The sequence below is a fragment of the Acinonyx jubatus genome, chromosome D4 (assembly GCF_027475565.1).
Source record: "Acinonyx jubatus isolate Ajub_Pintada_27869175 chromosome D4, VMU_Ajub_asm_v1.0, whole genome shotgun sequence".
NCBI lineage: Eukaryota > Metazoa > Chordata > Mammalia > Carnivora > Felidae > Acinonyx > Acinonyx jubatus.
In genome coordinates this window covers 23,813,936-23,836,168 of record NC_069391.1, presented here as the reverse complement: position 1 = coordinate 23,836,168, position 22,233 = coordinate 23,813,936, and the positions used below count along the sequence as shown (strand labels likewise).

General features: G+C 42.6%; 1 protein-coding gene across 1 annotated transcript in view; it reads left to right on the top strand.

The window, feature by feature from the left end:
• Window positions 1-22,233, top strand: part of PALM2AKAP2 (PALM2 and AKAP2 fusion) — a 504,955-nt gene that overhangs the window by 17,271 nt on the left and 465,451 nt on the right. Inside the window, exon 2 of the mRNA XM_053204813.1 lies at window positions 5,900-6,063. The gene's annotated coding sequence lies outside the window, so the exon portion shown is untranslated. The remainder of the gene's footprint in view (window positions 1-5,899; window positions 6,064-22,233) is intronic.

The following is a 22,233-nucleotide window of genomic DNA, read 5'->3' as shown; positions in this document are numbered from 1 at the left end:
TCTGATGGAGATCTGATCACTTGTTTTCCTGCAAGAGCTCAAGTCAGTGCCCAAAGCTGGATGATGGGGAGGACAGAGGTAAGGCAGGAAAAGGGAATTATGATTCTGTTTTGCATCTTCCTTGCTTGCTGCAGAAACCTTGGCTGAAGGGGCTTCAGCTTCCCTAGGATGATCATACCTCATTCCCTAGGCCCCTCTCTTTTTTCCTCCCATAGTCTCCTTAGGCTTAGAGTTCCCATTTCATTTTGAGGACCTAGCACACCCTGCCCACAGGGCAAAAAACCACCCAGACCCCGCTTGTGTCCTATAAGTCCTGACACTCTGGCCTTCCGCTGGAGCTTGATGGGGCCTCCTCTGGGTGTCCCAGGGTATGTCTCCTGTGATTTCTTTGAACTGTCAGTTCTTTTGTCACTTCTAATCTTCTGTCCATGCACTTCTCTCTTGCCTACAGAGGACTCTCTGATGCCTTTGCCCTTGAGACTTCATAAAGTGGCTCTTCACCCCTGCTGTGGCTGTGAGCGCCCACAGAGTGATGCTGGTGTCCATGGCGAGGCCCCAGGGGTGCGTCTGGTGCCATCACTGCACCGCCTGATGTTGTCACTTCTGGCAAAGATTAGCGAGGAGGATTTCTCCCCACTGTGTACCGTACTTTGTCTTTTGTCTAAGTTTTAGTTCGTGTTAACACTACAAAGAAAATATGTGCCGGGCTTGCTCAGCCCCGAGCTCACCCCGAGGCCAGTGCCAGTGCCAGCACACTGGGGACAGGCCGGGAACACATTCATGTTGGGGCCTGGAGCCTTGGCTGTGGAGTCCTGTGACCACAGGGATAAATGGGCTGAGAGGACAGAGAGTGATGGTTTCATTGTAGACCTATCTCCATCAGGTGTCTGCACTTCTCATCACAAAAGAGATGATATAGGAGGTTTTGGCTTTTCCTAGCACAAAGCGCAAAGTATTCCCCAAGTCCTTCTGACATGCAGACTTGGTAGCTGCTTAGTAAATGTGTATCCAAACACCTGCAGGGCCAAATATTTCCAGTCACTTGTGTTCTCTGAGCCAAACCTTTCACTGTCTTTCTCCTGCTGAGAAGATGCTTCCAGAACAGACAAGCCTATCTATCTCTAAGTGAATGTAGCAGAAGCAGTAGGTTAGATTGGCAAAGCCAAAATCGCAGTTAAAAAATCCACCCAACAGGAACTCATGCATTGTTTTGGGAGCTAGAGTGCTACTCTGAATGATATTTTCTCCTGTGTTAAAAACGATTTTTGACCCTCGACTTAGCCAGTCCTTATGTTTCGGTTGTAAGTAAAGGTTATCTAAGAATGTGGAAGTTGCCCAGATCTGAAGATTTCTCAGTCTCTGAGGAAATCCAGCCTGCATGAAATATGGGACTTGGTGTTCATTCACTTGGCCTTGCCCTTGGAACTGTCAATGAGACCTCACTCAAAGGGGATACTCAGAGTTTCTTATAATGGCATCGATAATGCATAGCAGTCAAGGTCCTATCAGGAGACAGAAACCACATCTCATTTTTATCTTTATCTTTATCTTTATCTTTATCTTTATCTTTATCTTTATTTTATTTTACTTCTATTCTATTCTATTCTATTCTATTCTATTCTTTCTTTTAAATACCATGGGTGATGCTCATGGTCCAGGGCCTAGTCCTGGTGGGTGGAGTGTGGAGTTTTCCGGGAAGGGAAGCTGGACATGGCTGGAGGCCTCAGGGCGTGCTTGTGGCGTTGGGTGTGTGTGGGAGTAAGTCTGAGTCTAGATAGAGGGGCAGGATGAGAGTGCCCTGGGATGTGGAACAGACAGGCATCATGGTGCTGATGTCTCCTTCCCTTTCTCCAGGTTAGTGTGTGGCATTTTCTGGCCTCCATCTGACGCCCCAGGTAACCCTTTACAACTCAGGGCATGGTGTATGGGGTCCATTCTGTCTTCTCTTTTTGCAAGAAGGTGAGGCTTTGCCCCTTGTCCCCGAGCCTCCCGACCACTAGAGGCCAGGTCAAGTTACCTTTCTGTGAACCACTTGGCTTTAGGGTTGGCCCCTGGGTCAAGCCGAGTGCTGGATATCTCTCCTTCATTGCATCAGTGAATTTTCTTTCTTGCTTTCTAATTCATATATGTTTTGAAAAAAGTTCTCATTTTGAGAGACTTGTGCATTTTATCTTGGGTATCTACATGCTTGTAGCTGAGATGAGAGATGCTTCTACAACAGGTCAGTGTTTTATGGTGACCCAGAGTGTCCAGAAGAGTTCTGCCAGCAGCTGGAGAGACGGAGAATGGGAGACGTATGCAAAGGGAATGTTAGGGTATTTAGATGGGGACTAAGAGTGTGGTCTTCGGCCTGCCACTGATAATGATTTGAATTGTTTTTAATTACCTTTGTTTATCAAACTATAGTTTATTTGATTACAACTTCATGCACCAAACGGAGTCTCACCGAGCTCTAGTTATATTTGAGATAGGACTTTAGGTCTCTAATGATGGCGATTGTGAGTTCATTTATCTCAATATTTGCCGCATGGTAGATCCTCAATACGTATTTGCAGAAGAAATGCATGCATGCGTGAATGAAAGAGTGTCAGTTTGCTAGGACAAAAATCTTACAATTGGGGTCTCCCATCCTTTTTTTCTTGTAATGTTTTATTTATTTTTGAGACAGAGAGAGACAGAGCATGAATGGGGGAGGGTCAGAGAGAGAGGGAGACACAGAATCCGAAGCAGGCTCCAGGCTCTGAGTTGTCAGCACAGAGCCCAACGCGGGGCTCGAACCCACGGACCGCGAGATCATGACCTGAGCCGAAGTCGGATGCTCAACCGACTGAGCCACCCAGGCGCCCCTGGGGTCTCCTATCCTTAGTAATTTGACAACTCTGATGACTTGAGGAGGTGCTGTGACATTGACCAGCAGCCCCAAATTAAGTTAATGATAAACAAAGGCAATTCTTGACAGAGGGGGACACCTGCAAACTGAGAACAGTAAAACTAGAAAGCAGGAGATTGAAAAAACGTTTCTCCAAGAAAGTGACACATTGAAGGCAACTTAAAAAAAAGAAAGGCATTGATGACCTTATGGTAGAAATTGCTTTATTGTCCCTCTGAAGAAAAATCAATGAGAATTTTAGAGTGAAAAGAGAGGAATCATGAGTTTCTCAGCCTACATTGTCTGCCAGGTGTAATGACAGCTTTGCCTCAGGGGAGGCTTTCACAGTGACAGGAAAAAGGTGGCTTCACTGGGTAAGTGGCAGGCCAGCTGGGGACTAGTCCTGATGGACTGAATGGCAGGTTTTCAGAACAGGAAGCTGACTCAGAAAAAATGTATGCTTAGATGTTGTGGGGAAAGGAAAGTGAACCCAGTAAAAGAGATCTTTGATTCAAGAAAGGAGGAAGAACCTGATAATCACATTAAGTTGATGAGAACAAGTAGCAGGGAGACAGGTGTGAGAAGAGAAACTAAATCAAGGGTAGTTATCAGTGAAATGGGATCAGAGAGGACGCCCTGGACAATGGACCACACTTGGGAAGAGAGTGGGGACAGGAAGCTTGGGAGGAAGGGTTCCCATTAGGGAAAAAAGGAGAAAGTGACATGGTCATAGGTTAGCCCCAGGCTGCTGACAAAGAAGGGAGAATGATTCCAATCTGTTGTTCCATTCTCTCCCTCAAGGATATGGTCTTCAAACTGGAAAGGGTAGAACAAAGTGTGTGAAAAGGGAACTGCAAATAAATATGGTTTAGGAAATAGTGAGAGCTAGGCCCAGATAAGCATATTCTGGAGATTAAAGGACTAGAACCGTATGAAGTTGTTGTCAACAGTCTATGAGAGATCATACTGAAAATTGGTGCTGTCCAGTAGATTGGAGGGGAGTTGTCTTAGTCCGTATGGACTGCTGTAACAAAATACCATAGACTAGGTGGTTTATAAACAGAAAACATGGAGGCTGGGAATCCAAGATTAAGGTGCAGACAGAATTTGGTGTCTGGTGAGGAACTGCTTCCTACTTCATATGTGGCTGTCTTCTCCCTATGTCCTCACGTAGCAGAAGGGGCAAGGGAACTCTCTGGGGTCTCCTCTATAAGGGCACTATTCCCATTTATGAGGACCCCACCCTCGTGAAACAGTCACCTCCCGAAGACCCTCCACACCAAATACCCTCACACTGGGGATTAGGTTTTAACATAGAATTTTGGGGGGACCCAAACATTCAGTTATAGTGTGAGTTAATGTAATTTTCAGCAAAGCCACCACTGGCTCATATGAAGCCTTTGTGTGACATAGCAAAAGTAACCTCTTTCTTTCTTTAAAAAAAAAATGTGTATTCATTTATTTCAGAGAGAGAGAGAGAGAGAGAGAGAGAGAGCGCGCTCAGCGTGGAACCTGACACAGGGGCTTGATTTCACGACTGTGAGGTCATGACCTGAGCCAGAATCAAGAGTTAGATGCTTAACCAACTGAGCCATCCAGATGCCCCCAAAAGGCACCTCTTTCTCAACATACTTGCTTCCATCTTTTGAAAAATTATCATAATGTGATTTTTAGAGAATAGGATGCTTCATGGCCTTCTACCATGTGAGAAATAATCCCACTGACCCAATCAAAAGAGGGACATGGAGACTCAGCACAGTGAAGCAAGGCTTTAATTAACGTTCTTGCAAGAGCAGGTGTTTGAGGGACAAGCACAGTTGGGGCACTTACAGCAGGCAATTTATCTGCTAGTGTGAAGTCCCTCCCCTGACTCCTCATTGGCTGAGCACTACAGAGGTTACAGCCTTACCGAGAAGTCACTTATGCCCATATGGGGCAAAAAGTAGTCTGATTGGAACAAATGTGCATTCCCTGAGGTGATACAGAGACTTCAGTTCTTTGGTGCATGCTCATTGCAAAGCCCATGAAAAATAAGCCCCTGAAATGGAGAGGAGAAAAAGAACCAGGAAGTGAAGTGTCTAAGGGTTTGGGACTCCATTGTTGGAGGGGGTTTGCACATATCCCCAACAGGCTGTAAACCTATTCAAATCTACAATATCTACAGGGATGTGGTCTTTCTATATATATGTCACTCTTAAGTAATATATTGCCTGCACACTTTGCATATAATCTCTGATTTTCAGGACAGGAAAAGGGTGGATTACAGAATTATAGAACAGGAATATGATGTGATCCTTGGAAAAACTGAAGAACATTCAACTATCCTACTTGGGAACAGTTAGAAAATAATGTGGTGGTCAATAGAACTCATCAGGAATTTAGATTAATGGAGAAAAGTTAACTTGGAGAGAGGTGTCTAGGGCAGGCGACAGTGCTGTGCCCTCAGTTCTGCCTTATTTAGCAATTTCTAGATGGCACATGCCTCATATTTTCAGATGTGATGTTAAAAGGAGTTAGAAATATAGAAATGTGCTGGGTAGTAGAATTGGGGTGTACAAAATGTTGACAGAGCAATATGATAGACTAATCTGTTAAAATATATTTAATTGGGAGAACTTGTAGATGTCAACCCTTCCGTGTGAAAACAATGTCACAAGTATAGGATGGAGGAAAGATGTGGTTTAAGAGAAGCATGTGTGAAAGAGAATTTCTGTTGCCAGGAATCTCAACATAAGTAACTGGTGAAAAGTGATCCCTCTAAGAGTTTTAGGGGTATGAAGCCACATCAGGGGAAGTAGAATTATTAGAATGGCAGAGATTAGGGTCCTTTCCTGCTCGATAAAATCTCAGACCATGATTTTACATGTCGTTCTGTGTTCTACGCATGAAGATAGATATAACTAAACTGCAATGAATTCAAGTGTTTGTCTAGGAAAGGGAGAAAATTTGAAATTTTCAATTTCAAAACCCTGACTGGGTTTGACCAAGTAGTATCCCCCTTACCTAGGGTTTTGCTTTCCATTGTTTCAGTTACCGTGTCAACGGCCTTGGGGAAGCGGATGCTCCTCCTTCTGTTGAATCTTCAGAGCGTCAATAGCAACGTTGTGTCACGTGATGTCACAATGCTTGCATCATCCACCTCGTTTGTCTCATCATGGGGGCATCTTGTCATCTCATATCATCTAAGAAGAAGGGTGAGTACAGCACAATATATCTTGAGAGAGACGTATTCACATAACTTCTATTACAGTGTATTGTTACATTTGTTCTATTTTATTATTAGTTATTGTTGTGCCTAATTTATGCACTCAGCTTCATCACAGATATGGAACTATAGGAAGAAACATTAGTGTGTGTAGGGTGGAGTACCATCTGTGGTTTCAGGCCTCCACTGGGGGTCTTGGAACGTATCCTCCTCAGGTAAAAGGGGATGATTGTATGTTGTTTGCGTAGTAGTCTAAGGAATTGGACACATTAGCTTGTGTGACAGGAAAAATTATAAAAGAAAAAAATTACTTGTAATTCATAGTTTTCCCATTGAATGGTTGTGGTTGAACACTGCTTTGTTTGCTGAAATCAAAGCCGTCCTGGGATATTAACTTTCAGCATTCTGGGATTCTAGGAGAAACTGATTACAGGGCAGCCAGGAGGAAGGTTGGAAGAAGGCGTGTGTTGCATGGGGATTAGTGGGGTGGGAGATCCTCCCTCCACCATATCAACGAAATCTGGGAGAGTTTATATTGCTTATTCTGGATTCTGAAGAATATTTGGTGCTGCAGGCTGAGAAGAAATGTTGAGTTGAGTCCTGCTTCAAGGTGGGCTAGGTCACCTTGGAAAAGAATTCTTTGTAGGGAAAGTAATGGTTACAAAAGGCCATACATTGGAAAAATTAGTAGCAGTTGCTTCCTGAAATCTTTTTTGATCTGTAACAATCCCCCTCCCCCTCTCAGCACCTCTGCCATGCTATTCATCTGTGGAAGAAATATGGTCATTTCTCCTGCAGAAATTCCTACATTTCAGATTTGATTAGTTGCTTCTTGTGTGTTGGTATCCTAATGAGTTGAAATCCTAGCAACCTCCAAAAGTGATCAATGTGTATTTTATTACCATTATTTTAATGACCATGTAACCTGGGCAGCACCCTCAGATGGTTTTCTTGTTTCCTTAATGCTTGGCAGACATTCCCTGGAGAGACTCAGTCTTTACTCACCAGGTTTCCACTGTTTATTCCTCCATAAAGCAGTTACAGGTGGGACCGCTAATGGTGGTAGCTATCTATCAGAGTCGCTAAGTGGACTGGCCTTGGGCTCTTGTAGATCTAGGTCCAACTCCTGACTCCATCACTTAGTGGGAGTGTGACTGTGTGACCTTAGTCACATCACCAGACTTCTCCGAGCCTCAGTTTCTCTTCCGTAAAAACATGAGAAAATAATGTTCACTTCAAGTCTTGTGTTAAATGAGATAATGTGTGTGAGGCACTTATCACAGGGCCTGGCAAGTCGTTTGGGTTGGAAAAATGGGAACCGTTATTATGAGAAGCCTCTTAAAACAGACTTTCACCTCATCGATCCATCCAGACACACAGGAGTCCCTGCCAAATGTCAGTCCTTCCGCCCTGCCTGTCCCACGGTGGTTTGGCTTGCTCAGTCCTGCATCAGAATTCACTTGTAGCTTTATTCGTCAGCAGATCAGGCAGCTGGGTCCTTTACACCTGTCCTGAAGAGAACCCCCCTCCCTTACTGTGCTCATCAATAGTATTTCTTCATATTGAAGTTATTTGTTATACACTTACCTTTCTTTAAATGTGTACGTTGTGGTGGACTTTATGCATGAAAATAAAAAATTATTTCTCGCAGTCATGGAACATTTGCCTTTCCTGACTCCCTCTCCATCCTTTATACTGCTCCGTGTTGGGAGGCTGACCCTACATCCGCCTCCTCTGTGACTACCTTGGAGGGCTTTCTTGCCCTCTGGCTTCTGGTTGGGTTTGACTAATGAGAGGCACAGGCTGGGGACCTGATTTTATTCCTCTCACTCCCTCCCTGCTGGGTCACTGTGGCTTGGCCGTGTCTCCCTAATGCAGGCTACAGCTCCTGTCTAGTGGCTCTCTCCATACGCTGTCTCTAGTTTCTGGTGTGTATTCACTCTCCATCAGGCCTGGGGAGGGTTAAAGTGTGTCTAAGTGTGTGAGCACATAGAAGACTAGAAGTTCCTGTAAGTTCTTTATAGGATTGTAGTTGATTTTGACTTAATTTATGATTTTATGTTCCCAAATTAAAAACATAAAAACAGGTGGAGTTTGCAAGAATAAAAGGAACACATTTCATTATTTTTGTGTCATTTAAATGCGTTTTCTACTTGATATCATGAATGTCTATTACAACAATACCAAAAGAGTTACTTTGGGCAGGTGATCTTTTCTATTTGTACATTGATATGATGTCTGTAATTTGCTTTAAATGACTTCAGCATGGGTGTGTGTGTGTGTGTGTGTGTGTGTGTGTGTGAGAGAGAGAGAGAGAGAGACAGAGACAGAGACAGAGAGAGAGAAAAAATCTGAACTACTTTCTAAGGTCCTCATCAGTGATCCATTCTCCAGGGGTGATCAACTGCATTTCATTTTCAAGTCCATACCCCACAGGCACCTGCTATGGCACTTAAGTTGTCTATATCTCAATCACCACCAGAGACTTTATTAATTAACATAATGAATGTCAAAAATGGGTTTTCATGGATGAACTTTATGTCTTGTTAATCTGCATAACAGATGTTAGAAATAAGCTTTTCTTAGTAAAATTCAATGTTCTCCAGGGGCACCTGGGTGACTCAGTCAATTAAGCGTCTGACTTCGGCTCGGGTCATGATCTTGTGGTTTGTGAGTTTCTGCCCCATGTTGGGCTCTGTGTTCACGGCTCAGAGCCTGGAGCCTACTTCAGATTCTGTGTGTGTCTCTCTCTGCCCATCTCCCACTCATGCTCTGTCTCTCAAAAATAAATAAACACTAAAAATTTTTTAAAAAAATGAATATTTTCCAGATATGGCGATTGGCTGTAATATTTTAGAGATAATTGCTACCTTAGCAAGTCTGATAGCCTGTTCTTTTGGGGATGGCCCTTGAGGTTTGGTCCCTAAGTGGTCCTGTGTTGAACCAGAGTGGGATGATTTTGATTGCTTTCTGTGGACAATAGGATGGCAGAATCCTGCCTCTGGAATATTGTGGTATCTGCTTCTGGTTAATGTTCCTTGCAAGGTGGGGTCAGAGTACCTATAAACCGAAAGGGGTTGTATGATGTTTTATGCCTACTTACTAATAAAGGTTTGTTTAATCAATATCTGTACATGGGGCAGAATTTAGTCTGAGACTTGCTTTCATAAAAACCTGGGTGAGTAGCTGATTCCTACTCCCTGAACTTTTTGGTTTGGACAAGACAATGAACTAGAGAGTCTTGGATGACCAATGCTGCTTAAGTTCATTTACAACATAGAGCATTTGGATTCTTAACACACAGATATTCTCTACCAAGGTATTTGAAAACTATAATTGCCAAAGAACTACTTGAGGATTGAATCAGGATGGAAAGTACTCTTTGACCAGTTGAAAATAAAATAACTAAAGGGTATGCAACAGAATGAGATATTCACTAAAAGCCAGAAAATTTGTTTATTATTGTCCACCGCACCCTATGCCTTTGTAGAGTTCCCAACACACACCTGCTCCTAAGTCTAGGGTGTTGCAGATAGGGAAGAGATCAGAACCCCAGTTAGGCAGGAGCTTCCCAGAAGGTGGTCGTGACTGGAGGAGAATGGTGGACCCTCCCAGGTCAGAAGAGGAGGAGAGTGGTTATGAAAGTAATCTCAGGACTGAAAGGTAAATAGGGTTCCCTTCCAAATATCCTTGGGTATCTCCAAGAAACAGCACATAGACATAAATCGCCCAAGGCCTCAATACCTCCTCAGGTTAAGAAATAAAGCATCAGTAATTGTGGGCATGTCAAATGTGAAATCCTAAGCTCATTTGCTTAGAATTTCTGAGTCGTCTTCAGTGTCTATCCTTGTAAAAGGCATCAATTATGAAGTCACATAGAAGCAATATCTTTATTACAATTTTTAAAACTTAAACTCTTGAGGCAGCTGAATAATATTGCCTATATAACTAAATGAGGTTAATTCATTCAGCATTTGATGATATATCTTATGGGCTAGCTTAATCTGATAAACCTTTTAGATGCAGTTTTGTTTTAAGAGGCATCAGGCGACCAGCTTAGGAATAAGCAGAACTTTACTTTTTCTCTAAACCTTTCCATTGACTTGTCTTTCTCTGACCTGGATGAAACTTTGGGCAGTTCCCACAGCTTTTCCAATAACTTTCAGGTGTTGGACATTGTCTAATTTTCCAGGCATCAGTTAAGTCCAGTCCTGTTGAATAGCAAACTTCAATCTTTCATCTAATTTAAAGCCTCTCCTCCTCCACAGTGTGGATCCCTGTCAGGCAGGAGGCTAGCAGTGGGGAGAAAGTGGGTGTGGTTGGATTCTTCACTGTCCTTCACTCTTATGCTATTTGTCCTCTGTTCTGTTGCTCTGGCTTCTCCAGGGTTCGGGCCAGAAAGAGAGAGAGAAGAGGCAGAAAATGCTTACTTTGACTGCTGTAGTTTATTTTATTTTATTTTTTTATTAAAAAAATTTTTTTAATGTTTATTTATTTTTAACAGACAGAGAGAGACAGAGCATGAGTGGGGGAGGGGCAGAGAGAGAGACACAGAATCCGAAGCAGATTCCAGGCTCTGAGCCGTCAGCACAGAGCCCGATGCAGGGCTTGAACTCAGTGACCGCGAGATCATGACCCGAGCCGAGGTCGGACGCTCAACTGACTGAGTCACCCAGGCTCCCCTTGACTGCTGTAGTTGTAATTCACATTGGTGCCCTTGGGTGGGGCCAGTGGATAACTGCCCACCTCTACACAGGTGTTCTCTTGGGTTCCTCAGAGATCTCCTTCCTGGAGCCCACCTGTTTCATTTCCTTGATATGGCACTTTCCTTGGAAAGTTCCTGACTCTCAGTGGCTCGCTCTACACCCTTTCTGGTGGGGTTGTCCCTCCAGATGACTTATCCCTTGTCCTGCCAGATGACTGAGGCTTCTTCCCTTCTGAGGGATCCATATCTAATATGTGGGAAACATATGTGCATCTCTGGCCCCTCCACACTTTTCAAGTGCAAGCCAATTTCAGTGCAGCCTTCTTTATCCCCAGTGGTTCCTCCAGCCAGCCTTTCACATGTTGACAATTTCAGGTATGGGACAGCTCCAAACTCTAGGACTTCAGACTGTAGCTCTAGTCTCATCACTAGGGTATTTGTATCAAGCTCTCAGAAACCTGAAAGTAGCTTCAGGTTGGTAGCCTTATGTGGCTTAAAGTGAAAACCACTTCCCCCTTCCTTCCTACTCCCTATTTGGAAGGGAGGAGAAATGCCACAGCACAACAAGCCTTTTTCTAAAAACAAAAACAAAAGCAAAAAACCCAAAACACAACTGCCCCTTCCTGACTTCTGTGACAAATCTGCAAGCCTGTCCCAATGTGAAGAGTGAAGGACTGAAAACCCCCTCATGTTTCCTAGCACATCCTACGAGAGTGATCTTGTCCTGACACCCTCTAACTTAAACTGTGCTTGCCCAGAGGCTGTTCTGTTCAACAGGAAACATTCCAGAGGAATCAGGATAATTAAGACTCTACCGCAGTAGAAGTGGGCGGGTAATGCCTGCTCTCAAAATCTATGGGGCCAACATCATCACATTCCCTGTGTGCGGCTGTGAAGAATTTCGAAACGTAAACACATCAAATGCTCAGGGCTACTTACCTTTTGGGAAGTCTTTAGACACCTTCCTTTTGCATTGACTGCTAAATGGTTTCTGTCAATATCCTGGGCAAAGTTGGAGCTCCACCAGCCATCTCAGACTCTCCCTCTCTTTGAGACCCAAATCAGGCCAGAATAGGCAGTTCACTGAAAAGTCTTTATGGGACTATGATCTGCTTCCATGGCTTTCATTGAAGGCCTGTGTAATGAACAACTGTATATAATTTCTTTTTAGCTATACTAGAAATATCAGGAGAAAAGCAAGTTTAATGGAGACATAACGAACTACCTTTAATCTTCCTGTAAAATATCAAGGTTGTGAGATAAAGCTGGACATTCCGGGGGGGAAAAAAAGGCAGAGTCCAGAAACATCAACATTGCCTTACAATGCCTGTGACAAGAGACTACATCACAGGGAGACAGTGCAGGTGACTGCTGTGTCACATTTGGGGACAAATCCTATTGTAAATAGATAGAACAAACTTTGTAAAAGTTGTAATAATAGCCTCTGGGCCAGAATGGAAGAAGAAACAATTGGGAATATTGAGTTTAAATGGCAAGAACAAGAAGAACAAGGTTAGCAACTGTAGAAAGTAGCCTTTGACCAAACATCTTCCTCCTCCAGCCTCCCTCTCAATCCTTGCAGCCTAGAGCAAGGTTTCTTACCCTTTAGTCATTATGACCCATCAAGGAGCTTCTTCAGATGTTTTTTCCCCTAATTTCCTCCTCCCATGAAAATTTAATATCACATATCTGTTCATGTTACTGTATATAGGCCTGTGTTTTATACATGAAAAGGGTAAGACTTTTTTTTTTACCTATATTACCTATATTAATATCCTAGGAGTGCCATAACAAAATAGCATATACTTGGTGACTTAAAACAACACAAAGTTATTCTCTTATGGATCTGGAGACTAGAAGTCCAAAATCAAACTGTTGATAGGGCTGTGTTCCTCAGAAACATTCTAGAGTACGCTTCCCTGCTGCTTCTAGCTCTGGTGGCCTCAACCATTCCTTGGCTTGTGACTGCATCACTCCAGTGACTGTCTTCACATGGCCTTCTTCTCTCTGGGTTTCTGTTCTTTCTGGCCTCTTATAAGGACAGTCTCATTGGACAGTGATCCCATCCGGCATGATCTCATGCCTTATGTTAATTATATCCAGCATGATCTCATGCCTTACCTTCATTATATCTGCAAAGACTCTATGTCCAGACGTGGACATATTCTGAAGTTCCAGGTGGGCATGAATTTTGGGGACACTATTCAACCTAGTACAGATCCCAAGAACCAGTTTTTGCCCCTGTGGGGATGATATCATCCTTACTGAGAACACAGAGCCTAGAGAATAAATGAACCTAAATCCAGCTTACGCAGAGAAGTGAGTATCAACTCTCTGAAGAGCTTCTCTAACAAATCCTCGACTGGAGACTTTTGTAGCTTTCCACTGAGAGACATGCTCCCCAGGGGGACATCGCTCTCAGCCCGTCTGCCTTCCTGTACCCCTCATCCAGCCGTCAAAAGAATTCCTTAATCTCTTTCATCCTCAGCTGAATCCTAGGTAAAGTGGAGAGAATAAGAGTATCTACTTCCAGAGTTAATTTTGGAATTGATTGAGGTCATGCGTGAAGAGGAGTTAGCTCAGTGTCCACGATAGAAAACATGCTCAATAAATTATGAGTAGTTGTTTTTACTATTACTCTTTCCCCCTCATTATGTCTTTCCTGAGAGATGGTGCTCTCTGTTTTTCCCCAGATCAGGTTCATGATCTGATTCCTCTCTCTGGCAATGAGTTTTGAGGCTTCCCTTTTGACTCTCTCTCCCACGATCCCCATTTAATGACAGCTGATCTGACCTTTACAAGCTTCAGCTTTACTTCCCATCAGGAAATTATGAAAATGCCTGCCCTTGGCCCAGAGAGCTTGCCTTGATATAAGCAGGGAGCCCTGTGGAAGGGAGGGCCAGCCCATCAAGGAGGGGAGCCAACCCTGTCATGAGAAAACTGGGTGCATTATTCTTTTACATTCCCTTGAGAGGCCTCTGTTTGACTCCTCTTTTGGAAGGTGAATTTTCTCTTTTCTGAGAAAATATTTTACTATGTCATATGCTTATACATAATCTGCTTTCAGCACAAATTATCTTAACATATTCTTAATGTTGGGCTTTTTATCTTTGTCTTTATCCTGTGGATAAAACTCCATGGCAGAAATGAAGGTGGAATAGATAGGTGCCCTTAACTCCATCAGCCTCAGATGGACTTCTGTCAAGTGGTCCCTCTCACATGACAGGAAACTCTGTCTTGTGGTTTTGATTTTATCTCTGATAAGCAAGTTGAGATTTGTCTTCATGATTCCATCTTGTTCTCTTAAGTTGCACCAAAAGCTCTTGGTCATATGGTATTGTGTTTAGTATCATTTATCATTATTTGTTCTACATACGCTTTGGCCGAGCTGAGCATTAGTGGGGACTTGAAGGCTGCTTGGGGACCGCCATTTAAGGGACATGCTGATTATTCTTTCCTCCAGAGAATCTTACATATACCTTTGAGTCACATTGGATCAAAGAGACACAGGAAGGTGGATTGCACTGTCCTGGTGGGTATGCACTTTGCTTTACTGAAATGCTTCTTGATTTGATGTCTTCAACCTATATTAGTGTCCTGAGGGACTGAGCTCCTAGGAAGCTACTTATTCTGTCTGTGGAAAAGCAATGCTGAGGATGTCATCCTTTCCTTCCACTGTGTCCTCTTGGGAAAATTCTTATCTTCGCTACCAAAAAGATCAGTACTTCTCTTGAATATTGTGTCTGTTTTTGCCTCATGGATGTTGGAACTGTATGTATGATGATGTTTCTTGTCTTGTGTTGAAGGCAAGGCTTGGAACCAGCTGGTGGTTCCCTATAGCCAGGGTGAGGGCCCCTCCTCTTCCAAGCTCATTCTTGTCTCTTTCCGTGTATTGTTCTTACTTCTACACCATTTAAATTTTGTGCTGTTTTGTTGTGTTTTAGTCATCCTTGTAAGCTCCCTTATATCCTTTCCTGGAATAAAGTAGGAAACACGTTTTTAAGCAAATATATATTTATCTGGAGAGGAATTAGACTAATTCTGTATGATCTAAATGGGCAAAATGAGGATTCTTACCTCCCTTCCTCCCACCCTCCCTCCATCCATCCTTCTTTCCTTCTTTCTCTTCCTCCCTCCCTCCCTTCCTTTCTTCCTTCTTCTCTTCCTTCCTTCCCTTCCTCCCACCCTTCCTCCCTTCCCTCTCTCCCACCCTGCCTACCTACCTTCCTTCCTTCCTTCCTCCCACCCTCCCTACATCCACCCTTCCTTTCTTCTCTCCCTCCCTCCCTCCCTTCCTTCCTTCCTCCCTTCCTCCTTTCCTCCCTCCCTCACTTCCTCCCTTCCTTCTTCCCTTCCTCCCTCCTTCTTCTTTTTCTCCCTTCCCTTCCTCCCACCCTTCCTTCTTTCTTTCCTTCCTCGCTTCCTTCCAACATATGTCAACTGTCAGGAAATAAACCAGGAGACTTAATGAGATAGAGGAGGTAGCTTTAAGCTACCTAAGGAAGAATTTTGTAATGCTCAGACCTGCCCAAGAATAAGCAATTACCACTTGTACCAGAACTTCATAATTTACACAGCACTTCTGCACACATATGATTTTGTTTTACCTTCATGTCAATGATCACTCGCAGCTATTATTTATTATTTTCATTGACCAAGAATCTGAGCTTTAACAAGAATCTTTGCCAAGACAACTCAGCTGCTAAATGTGAGAGGCAGGGATTACCTTCGGGTGAGTTTGCCCTTTCCATGACCTGATATGCCCCATCACCTCTCCCTTGCGTACTCCCTGTGTGGTGGGCATACCCCATCAGTCTGAATGTGCTACATTTCACCCTGACATCCTTTTTGCCCAAAGTGTAAATAACATTTCGCGTAGTGCTGTTTCTATTTTTACTCTCTGTGATTTAAAAGACAACAGAAATATGTGAAATATGTTTCTGCTTTCATGCTTCAGAAGCTTTGCTTCGGGAGACAGTCTTTCAAGCAGGGGCCATGTGAACGCTGGCTAGAAAACAGGTGGGTCAGTGTGCCCATCACTCAACACTCCATCAGATTCAGCACATAGTTTTTGAGTCACTGCACACTACCACCTCCACGTGGGAGGTGAGCTCTAGCTTGTATGTGTATATTGTGTGTTATCTTAGGGAGAGCGGAGACACATGTTCCGGAACAAAGTAAGTGCTTGTCACAGCATGCCCCACCAACAACTATTAAGACACTTCTTTCTCCAAAACCACTATAAACTTGGAGAGCATTAGTGTGTGTGTGTGTGTGTACGTGAAGACTCTTCACCATGTCCTTATTTAGCTTGAAAAAGAAAAATTTCTAAGATACTAATTTGTTTAAAGAAGGAATATTGGGTCATCCCTTGTCATCCTTCCTTCAACTCATTTTATCTTGCTGAAATTCCTCAAATCTTACGGCTTAGGGATGGTCCTCTTTGTTAGCTCCTAGAGAGATGTGATTTCCCCCTATTTTTAATGGTTCTTTGGTCATTTCAGTGGGGCCCTTGAATGTAAGCCCATGTGTGCAATGTAGCAAGCACGGTATGTCAGGTTGTGCTGTGGTAACAATATACCTCAATAAAACAGAAATTTATTGCTTGCCTGGGTTTATTGTGGGTCAGCTGAAGGCTCTGTTCCTCATCATCTTTACTCTGGAGCCCAGGCTGATGGAACTGCCACTACTTAAGTGGTGCTGGTTGCTTATAGCAGAGGGAAGAAGTGTCATAACTTATGCACTGGATCCTAAAACTTCAGCCTTTCAAAGCAAGTCACTTGGCCACACCTTACTTCAAGGGGCACAGAAGTGCAAACCCGCCATGTGCCTATGTAGAGAACCCAAAATAGTTTTTTTTTTCCATGCAAAGCCTAAAATATTCATTGTCTGGCTCCTTATAGGAAAAAGTGTCCTGATACCTGATCTAGAGACTAAAATATGCATCTTTGACTTACTGTCTCACTTAAATTGCCATTTTCCAAACAACGCAAAATCTAACAAGAGTTTAAATCCATTTCCTGCTCCTGCTCTTTGGGCCATTTTTGTCACATATTCACTTCTTTTTTTCTTTTTTTTTTTTTGGAACAGAATTTAGGGATTTACATGTAACACCCAGTGCTCCTCCCAACCAGTGCCATCCTTATGCCCCTCACCCCTTCAACCCTTCTCCCCACCCGACACCCCACCAGCAACCCTCAGTTTGTTCTCTGTATTTAGGAGTCTCTCATGGTTTATCTCTCTCTCTGTTTTTATATTATTTTTGCTTCCCTTCCTTTACATTCATCTGTTTTGTATCTTAAATTCCACATACGAGCAAGATCATATGATATTTGTATAATACACATCATATGATGTGTATAATATGATAATGTGATCATATGATAAGTGTATAATACACTCTAGTTCCATCCACGTTGTTGCAAATGGCAAGATTTCATTCTTTTCGTCACTGAGTAATATTCCATTGAATATATATACCACATCTTCTTTATCCACTCATCAGTTGATGGACATTTGGGCCCTTTCCATACTTTGAGAACCCAAAATAGTTGGTGCAGTGAGTTAGATCGCTGTGCTATACTTTAATCTTATCTGGAAACATCACCATTTATATTTTAGGCAAAACCAGGTAAAACTTTATTAAGGTTTTGAACCTTGTACTTTTGGTCACTTACCCTTCTTCTGGGTCCAGTTCCTTTATCTTAACATTGTAGTCATAGCCCCTGATCTGGCTACCTTTGTAGGATTATTGGTGAGTTTATCAGTGAGATACTATGTATGAAAATATTCTGAAATATAAAAAAAGCTTTATAGATAAAGATTTTTCCTATTATTACCATATGCCTCTTTTGGGTAGTATAATAATTATTAAAAAAATTTTTTTTAACATTTATTCATTTTTGAAAGGCAGGGAGAGACAGACCATGAATGGGGGAGGGGCAGAGAGAGGGAGACACAGAAACAGAAGCAGGCTCCAGGCTCTGAGCTATCAGCACAGAGCCCGATGTGCTGAAGTCGGCCACTTAACCGACTGAGCCACCCAGGTGCCCCAATAATTATTTTTTTAATGTTTATTTATTTTGAGAGAGGGGGAAAGAGCCTGTGCATGAGTGGAGGAGGGCAGAGAGGGAGAGGGAGAATCCCAAGCAGGCTCCACACTATCAACACAGAGCCCAACCTGGGGCTCGATCCCATGACTGTGAAATCATGACCTGAACCAAAATCAAGAGTCAGATGCTTAACCAATTGAGCCGCCCAAGTGCCCCTAAAATACAAATTCTAACTCATATCATTTAGGTTAAGAGGAAACACCTATTTTGAAGATAGGTACTCTTTTCTGCAAATGATTCTATCAATTCTACCCAAATGTCAAGAACCATTCAAGAGTAATGCATGACAACAAGAGTAATACAAAATTAATGCACAACACACTGGAGAAGAGGCCATGGCCAAGGTAGCACCTGGCAGGACCTCCCAATAGTTACTTCCATGGGAATCTGAACTCATGGGTCACTTGGTCTTTAGACACTTGTGGGAATGTTTTTAATTAGACAAAGACGGATTGTTTCTGCCCTTGCTGGCTCTTTGAAAGTTGACAGGTAGAAGGACTGATCACTAGAAAAGAGTACACAGAACTCTGACACCATAGATTGTGAATGAATAAGATTTCCTGGGGAGTCTGAGGAATTCATTCCACATCATTCCCATTTTTCACAGCAGTTCATGATGATCCTCCTTTGGGCTTCCTAGAGGGGAGCATTGACCATGTGTGCTCTTCTCAGGTTAGCAAGACAGTTTCCATTTATCCCACATTTCACAGGATACCATGGAAGGTATGACCTTTAGGTCTCCAAGACCCTACACTGGGCATATATCTCCAAGTAGGTAGCACATGTGTATGTAAAATCTGGTCCTTTGTGCTTGGCTTTTTCATTCACTAAACACTAATTAAACAACTATAAGGTGTCAGGCACTGGGTTAGTGACCAGCTGGTTTGGATGCAAGATTAAAAAGACCCAGTCTGCCTTTGGGCAGTTCACTATCAAGTGAAGGAGATAATTATACAAGTGATGGTTACTTACAACTTGTTAGAGATGTCCAGGAAGTGAATACGAACATCTTGACTGCTTAGAACAGGGGAACATAACTGTCTGTAGAGGTCAGGGGAAGTTCCCAAGGGAAGATAGAATGCAACTCAAGTCTTAAATGGCTGTCAACACAGAAGAATAGAAATGGGGACAGAGGGATGGTGTATGTAAAGACCTAGAGGCTGAGAAGACTTCATGCTGTGAAATTTGTGTAACTGGAGGTCATGATGCCCTGCAGAGCTAAGAAGGCATGCAGGACCAACTCTGTTCTGGGAGAACTGTCCCTCTCAGAACAAATTACCATCATCCCAGGGGGTGAACCAAAGTGTACTATATATACATTATACTCTGGGTTGGTGCCCAGAGAGCCCTTCTCAGGTTTCCCCCACTTCCTGCTTCTCAGCCCCTCTGCCTTCTCTCTGGCCTCCCACTGTATCTCCCAGGGTTTTGGTTCCATCCAACTGCTACCCTGTTTGGCCAAACCTGGGGCACTGTGTGTTCTTTTCGGTCTGAAACTGCTGCATCTTGGGTTATCTAACAGCGGATCTAACATCTGTTATCTAACAGCGAATCTTTGCATTCCTCAGAACGGGGCACTTACCAGACAAACCCACCTCTCTCTTGCCAATACCTGTTACCCAAAAGGCTTAATTTTGATGCATGATTGTGTTAAAAGGCTTTTTTCCTATAAGGGAAGGGATAGGAAGGAACAAAGAAAATGAACAGCACAGACACCCGTGTCTGTTCACTTCACATTCTGAGGAGGAGATGAAAAATCTCAGGGAGCAGCTGTGTTTCTGCATTTGCATTGTTTGCTGCCTTCCCTGCCATCCTCCTGTTTTCATGGTAAAATAATAATAATAATAATAATAATAATAATAATAATAAGCCCTGCCCCTGTGAGAGGGTAATACAAATTCAAGAGCTTACTTAGCCATTAACCAGCTCACCCTCAACAACCACCTGATGGACTCCATTAGTTTTTTTTCCAGGTTGTATAAGCCAATGGCCATGAACTCTTAACTTGAGGTAGGCAGAATACACCGAAGAAAAAACCAGTAAGGATGTTTGGGTGAGGTATTTGGTCTTAAAAAAAATGTAGTTGTTCTTAGTAATGTAGACAAAGGCTACAGAGTTATTACCTTGGCAAGGGTTCTATTCTTTTGCTTAGTTCCAGTTCTAAGTAACAGCCTATATAGACTGGAATGATCCTAAATCATTCTCTATATTTCCAGCGAGGTCCCAGCTGGTCATTTTCTGTCATTGTGCCTACTGAAAATGAAAAAAAAAAAATTGCAGCTGACCCATAACACAAAGACTACTGTATTCTTAGAGATTTGTTGTCTTGATTTTAAAATCCCAGAAGCTAGCACTGCATTTCAAAATGGCACATTGCTTGACATGGGGTTTAAATTCATCTTGGATCCAATGCCTCACCTCCACCCCAGTTTCTTATTGATATGTCCTCAAAGCATTCTTAAGAGCAGAATGCTCTTCTCCCATTTCCCCCCACAAACCATTACATTCTCTTTCAGTTTGTCACTTTCTATGATAGTCAAATTATGTAGTGACCATAATTGAATAATATCTGTTTTCAAAATTCTCCCAACTATGGCAGCACTTATGGCAGGTATTGTCAATATTTTGCTGCCACTAGGTTCCTAATTCCACCACTATGCTGGGCAGATAGCAGGTGTTCAATGAATATTGAGCGAATCTTATGTAATATCCCTGCTTAAACATTTTCAAGTATTTCTGTAGCATTTTGATTTCCTCCTGACTTATGTATTTAATGAAGAATCATTCCATGTAGTTTGGGGCTGAGGTATTCAAAGAATATCCTTGGGTCTGTGACCCAAGGCTTTCTTTATTACCCCTAAATACTTATAGTATCTACTAAGATCAGAAAGGCTACCCCACTTTTTTCCCTCATGGCTCTTGGGTTCTTATTTGGTTTCCTTGCCTTCTGACTTCCCTTTACCTTAATCACTCATTACCATCATATCCTAAGTTCAGGACCAGCCACATAATTTGAAGGTCACAGGCAAAATGGAAATGCATGGGCATGTATTCAAAATTACTCAAGCTTTCAACACAACAGCAGTGCCTTACACAAAGCTTGGGCCCCTTCTATTCTTGGGGCCCTATATGACTGTGTAGTTTGCATAGCCATGAAGCTGATCCTGCCTGAATTCAATTCTTTTAAAGTACAGTTCTGGTCATGGTAAGTCCTTGCTCAAAAACTTTCAACAGCTTCACATTATTTAGAGTTGTAATTTTAAGGACCTCATAGTCTAACTTGCAGTTGGTGACAGAGGTGAAGATAATCTTGTGGATCCCTGAAATTTGTAATAGGGGTGTACAGATTTCACAAAGAGAAGCCTGGGTTACCCAGGCCTTATACTCCATTGACAGCTGAGTCTAGCAAGGCCTGAGGAGTAAAAAGAGAAGAAAGAATTTTGTTGTCTCTTGACAAGTTTTTCAGGGAAGAGCTCCATACAGGTGTGACCTGGAAAGACAGCAAAGAAAGGCATTGATGCCTTTAGTCATTGCACGTTATGAAATCTTTGGAAATAAAGAGAACACTTTGATATGCCAACCACAAATATGGTTACCATCTAATTGAATCCATTCATCACTATACTAAAAAAAAGCTGATGCAATTGAGAAGTTAAAATGAATACATCCTCTCACAAAAACAGCCGTGTGTGTGTGTGTGTGTGTGTGTGTGTGTGTGTGTGTATGTGCGTGCGTGCATGTGTATGTGTGTTGATGTAGATATCATTAAAAAAAAATTCTGGCTTCGAGAAAATGAAGGCTTAATTCATATGGCAGCCTCATTGCAGAGAGATGATGGTTCCAGCACATGGAATTACTTATAACTAAAGCCTCTGACTGAAAATGAGGATGTGGCACTCAATTTATCATCCTCTTTTCTGAGATTTAAAGGGCTCTTTAGAAAATAAACCAATGCCAGTTCCTATTTTAACAAATCAGTAAGTATCTTTATGGGCTTAATCTTCTCCCATTTGGCACATCTTGGAGTCCTCCTGTGGTTGCAAAGTTGTCATATATGTGCTGGATACAGCCAGCTTGGAAGAGTATGTCTTATTTCACAGACTCTAGAAAAGGCAGGGGCAGCAGTTGTTCAGAACTGTGAGACCCAGGCATTCTTCCTTCAATATCGCAGCTCAGAACAGGGTTGCGTTAGTTATCTATTGCTGTGTAACAAGTTACTGCAAGTGTAGTGACCTAAAATGATACACATTTATTAACTCACAGTTTCTGTGGGTAAAGAATCTGGGTTTAGCTGATTCCTCTGTTTTAGGGTTCCTCACAAGGGTGCAATCAAGTTGCCAGCTGG